The sequence below is a fragment of the Lygodium microphyllum genome, chromosome 4 (genome assembly GCF_053477565.2).
Source record: "Lygodium microphyllum isolate KBCC chromosome 4, Lygodium_microphyllum_v1.1.10, whole genome shotgun sequence".
Classification (NCBI taxonomy): Eukaryota; Viridiplantae; Streptophyta; class Polypodiopsida; order Schizaeales; family Lygodiaceae; genus Lygodium; species Lygodium microphyllum.
The window spans coordinates 145,098,093-145,104,093 of NC_141138.1; positions in this window are offsets into that span (position 1 = coordinate 145,098,093).

Here is a 6,001-nt window from a genome sequence, read left to right on the forward strand (position 1 = left end):
TTGAACCCTGAATTTCAGCATATTGTAGGAAGAGATAACCCAATGGGTAGACATGTTACCTCGAGCATGTTATGAGAATGAAGATGGGATGATGGATGAGAAGGAAGAAGATGACTTTCTTACGGTTGAAAATGATGTTGCAAGAGTGAATTTAGCAATGCAAGGTGTTGCTACAGCATTAACAGAAGCTTGGACAACAAAGAGAAGACACTTTAGATATTTTGCATCTTATATAGAAGTGTTTCTGGAAGACAAATATATAGGAGAGTGGCTAAGAATTAGTCAATACCTCAGTACATTAATAAAGAGAGATGAATGGTCATATGAGGAGTTTAAAAAGATTAAGAGGAAAGCCTATGGGTTTTTCATAAAAGATGGATACTTATGGAAACATGCTAAAAAGAAACAGGGTATGCCATTGCGAGTTTTGGGTGACAAAGCTTCACAAGTAAATGTTATGCAAAAATTTTATGAAAGCTTGTGGGTTGGTCATAGAGGTGTTTGGGGTACTTTTGCAAAGATCAAAGAAAGATATTGGTGGCAGGGTATGAATAAGGATGTTGCTCACTTTGTGGAAACATGTACGATATGATAAATGTATTCATCCGTGAGACATCGGGATGGATTGTAGCCCACATATCCATTGTCTCTTCATTTTAAGTGAGTGGTGGATTTGGTCACAATGCCTATAGGTCTTTGGCAAATGAGGTATCTTGTGCTTGCTCGTGAAGACTTGACTAATCAAGTGGAAGGGAAAGCTTTATGTACTAAGACACCAAATGCTGTGTGTACTTTTCTCTTAGAAGAGATCTTTTGTAGGTATGGCTGTGTGGGAAAAATTACAGCAGATAGGGGTGAGCTGGATGTAGATGAAGTTCATGATTTCTTTGCACGGTTGGGGATAAAGCTTGCTTTAACTTCAGCCTATAACCTTGATGGAAATGGAAAAAGTGAAAGAGGTCATCCACCTATTGTAAAGGCATTGGCAAAATCATGTGGAGAGAAGGTAAAAGAGTGGCCACGATTGCTCCCTTATGCTTTGTGGGCTGATAGAATAACTCATAGTGTTGTTACAGGATATATGCCTGCAGAATTGATGTATGGTCAAAAACCTATCATGCCGATAGAAGAAATGACAGTCACACGGAGTGTGCTACCTTGGGAAGAGGAGTTGAATCGAGATGAGTTATTGGCCTTACGCATTAGACAGTTGAAAAGAAAGTTAGAAGATATATAGGCAACAATGCAAAGTTAAGGCCAGCAAGGATACAAAACAAGAAATGGTTTGACAAAAGACATAGACTGAGACTAAGAACCATAAAAGATGGGGATTGGGTATTGGTTTATGATAGCAGTTTAGACAACCAACATAGTGTCATGCGTAAAGTTTCCAAAAGATGGTTTGGACTCTATGTGGTAAGATAGGTGTTTGATAATGCTATTTATGCATTAAGTGAATTGGATGGGACAGCCATAAAACTTTTGGTAGTAGGAAAAAGAATCAAATTATTCAAGAGGCGGGAATCTACTGCCTATGAGTTGCCAGAATTGGAAGAAAATGGTGGCCATGATACAGGGGATAGCCAAGAAGATATGGAAGATGAAGGAGCAAAGGATATGGTTACAGAGGATGAGGAGGACTCAAATCCGATGACAACTAGGATTTTAGCACATACCAGAGGATGTGCAGGTTCAGAGGGGGTGGATGTCGTGATGTTATGCGGACACAGTGTGAAAAAGCATGGAATGCATCATCATCCGACTTTCTTATTGATCAAGAGAGTCAATGTGATCTGAGTCATTAGTACTAGTGTGAGTTGCATGAATTATCCAAAAATATAAGATTTTTGGATAAATTTAGCCTATTTTTATATTATTTACTGTAAAAAATCTGAAAATTTTAAAAAACCTCTAGATTAGGATGGCATGCAAAAAGCTAGTTGCTTTTTCAGCCAATTATGGGATTTTCATAAAAAAGATAGATTGATGAAATCGCATGTGTCACGATTGCTGTAAATAGGCTGAAAACTGCACTTTGAATTGAAAGAATAAGAAGGAGTGATCTGGGAGATCCGTGAGCAGGTGTCCTATAGTTTACCCCCCTTTCGGAGCCAACGGAGCCATCAGATTTGGGTTTCAAGCAGCAGAGAAGGAGCAGTAATTTTGATGCACGTTTTGTTCTACGAAGAAGCTCGAGGAGATCTATTGCCTGGAGATTGCTTCTGAGTAGTGCAAGGATTCCAGGTTCTTTCAATACATATTGATTCAATTCATTGTGCTTTGTCTTTGTCGTGTTTATCACTTGTGTATTCTCTTTCTTCTCTTCCATCCCCTATCTTTACTTCCTTCTACCTCTGATCCCCGGTGGATTCAATCTTTCAACAAAAACCCCTCCGACACCATGATGGCTCCTTGCTTATTTTGTACTTTATGTGGATGATATGCTGATAGCAAGGAAAGCTTATGATGAGCTGGATGCTCTTAAATCTCAACTAAAGAAGAGCTTTGAGATGAAGGATTTGGAACATGCCTCTCATATTCTTGGTATGTGCATTAAGCGCGACACGCATCAAGGACTACTCTACCTCTCATAGAGAAAGTACATTCATAAAGTCCTTGAGCATTTCCGCATGCATGACAACGTAAAGCCTATTGGTTGTCCATTACCTTCTTATGTGAAGGTTTCACAGGCCGATTGTCCGTAGACAAATGAGCAGAGGGCTGAGATAGCCAAGATCCCTTATGCATCAGCCGTGGACAATTTGATGTATGCCATGATAGCCACTTGTCCAGATATTGCCTTTGCAGTTGGTGTTGTGGCATGCTATATGGCTACACCTGGCAAAAAGCATTGGGATGCCGTAAAGGGTATCATGAGATCCTTGAGGACATAGCAGATATGTGTATTTGCTATGGCAGCCATGATACAGGAGTTGTAGGCTACACATACTCCGATTATGCATGACATGCAGATAGTAGGAAGTTCACTTCCGGCTATGTCTTTACTTATGCTGGAGGTGCTGTTTCTTGGATGTCCAGGGTTCAGAAATGTACGGCTCTCTCTACCATTGAGGCCGAGTATGTTGCAGCCACTAAGGCTTGCAAGGAGGCCATATGGTTGGGCCGTTTGGTTCATGACCTTGGGATTGATACTATCCCTATGCTACACTCGGATTCTATGAGTTCTATTTAGCTAGCCAAGAATCCGGTCTTCCATGCGAAGACGAAACACATTGAGGTGAGGTATCACTTCATATGCGGGGTCGTGGAGGACAAGTCTGTTGACCTTGGCAAGATCTCCACTGATGAAAATCCTACAAATCTGCTCACGAAAAGCCTCACTACTGAGCGCTTTGCCTTCCTCAGGAGATTGATGGGTGTTGGACGAGATGACGTTTTTCCTTATCCTGTTGTACATGTGTACATAATTCACTTCCAAGCAAGCTTCGATCCTTCTCACCTTTCACAAATTGCATAGGAGAGAACCTGGCACTCTTTTACAAAGATTTAGAGTGTGCTTTTATATTTAGAATACGCCTTCTCTCTTTTGTGATTGCCTTGAAATTTTAAGGTTGCCCTTGCGCTTGGCCTTTTTTCCTCCTATTTTTTCGGTCAGCCCACCTTTTTTCGCTTTGCCTTGCGTCTTTTTAATTTTCGTTTTACTTTCCTTGCACTGGGGTTAACAATAAGTCAGAGCTCTTAAAGTCCTCATTTGACTCAAATAAGGCTCACAGGTATAGAAGATGACAAAGCGTGATAAACATGACTGCTAACACCCCCTCTTAGATCTTGGATGTGGTGGACAGCTAAGAGAAGAAATAGATCGTGGTGTGGCAAGAGGAATGCCAAGGTCGATGAAGATTGTTGATGAAGAAGCTCCTCATGATCATATGAAACCCCCTTTGAAACACCAAGGGCTAAGGAATCCATAGCCGCATCACCAAGATTGTCCCCCTCTAAAAGGGATGGGGAGTATGAGGGAACCAAATGAGGGGAGGGTGGGGGATGGGAAGGAACCTGTTGACAAGCGAAAATAGGTATAGCAAGAGATGGAGGACCTTGCATAAGAGAAGGGGAATGGAGCATGTAAAGCATGCTCTCCTGCTAACTTGTCACAATAATAGCCCGTGTAGAAGAATCCTCAATACAAATAGCGTACTTGGTGAAGAAAACTTGGGTACCAAGCCTAGTAAGGAAATAAACTGAGAGGAGGGCCTGTGAAAGGGAGCTCGAGATACAAAGGTAGAGTGCCAACACCACAAATAGGCACTGAAACAATGTCACCAATAGTGATGATACCCTTAGAAGGACATAAATCCTACAACAAATCACCTCATGCAGTCATATGACTAGAAGATCCATTATGAGGCAACCACTGAAGAATGCTCCTCCAACTCAACAATATGAAGGAGCATTGACTCATGGGAATTTCTCCTCTAGATGTGTCCCCTTCCCACAATATGGGTATTGAGGCTTCTCCGAATTAGAGTTAGAGCTTGAAGAAGTCTCCTATCTTTTAACCTTTGACTTCCCTTTCTTCTTCTTCCCCCTCCCAAACCTGCAACAAAAGCTTTGGTGAAGGTGGATCCACTAGCAACCTCTTTGGTGTGCTCATCATGCTCCAAAACAAGTGGGGCAAGCTCCTCCCATAGAAGCTTCTCACGGGTCCATAATGTAAGAAGTCTGGTGTAGAAGACATCAAACCAGAGAGATGGTAGTTGAGTCAAAAGAACCATAGCCATATCCTCTGAAGAGATCATCCTGCCAAGGGACGCGAGCTCATCCCGCATATCCTCTAACCTGTTAATATAATCCTTCATGGAAGGAAAATCATCAATAGTGAGCATCTATAATTTCTTCTTAAGAGTAATTCAGTGGGCAAATGTCTTCAGATGGTATAAAGGAGCAAGCTTTGTCCACTCTTCCATTGCTTTTCGCAACCTACATACATGCACTAGGATAGAATCCTATAAGCTCATAAAGAGGCAAGATTAGGCTCTAGAGTTGAGTTGATCCCATAAGGCCACATGATCCATCAAGATCCAACAATGGTATCCTCCATGAGACACGGAATAGGGTGGGTAACAAACTCCCAAAGATTGAAGGTATCAAGGATACACTCCACCTTGCATTACCAAAGTGAGTAGTTTGGACCATCAAGTTGGTCCTCTTTGGGTAAAGAAGGGAGTATAGGCACCTGAATAGAGGGTGCCATGGATGACATATGGAGGCTAGTAGAACATGCCTTTGTCCTAATGAACTAAGAGTGACAAGTAATACTAGACTAGCCTAAAGAACCCTACGCCTAGAAAGTTGCTAGCCTAAGGGTGGTAGGCCCACCACAAGTCTTTGCCAATGAAACTCATGGTGAGGTGGTGAATTGGTCTTGGGTGGAGGTCAATTAGGAGACCTCGAAATGATGGCTAGAAGTACTTTGGGGGGTGGGGGGTGAAACTAATGTAGAGAGGTTATTAGACCACTCACCCAAACCTTTAAGAATCTCTTAAAGTTGGGGTAGAGGGGGCTATCCATATGCCACATGTTCATTATTGGACCACTGAGGTGGCTGTGCACCAAAAGTAGCAGGTGCAGTGCAACAGTTGGAGGGGAATCCCCTCTTAACTCTATAAGGGGAGTACCACACGTAGATGTAATTGGAGTCTACTATGGAATTTTAGTAGGAAGACCTTGGGGCATAGTACAAGATTCCTTGTCTACATGGCCCAAGTGCTAGCAATGCATGCAAAAACTATTCTTTTTAGAGAGTTACTACTAGATGGGTTTAGTTTCTTTGGTTCCAACCAAGGAAGAGGTGTTACCCTTGTTTTGGGTTGCGAACCCATCTTGAGATTTCTTGCAACCTCTCGATTTCCCTTGAGAGTTATTGTTGGAATTTCTCTAAAACTTCTTGTGCTAGCTATTTGCCAGGTATACATATATATAGACGATAAAAAGCAAAAGTGAAATAATTTAAAAGAAGCTTAACTTCATATAGTCAAGA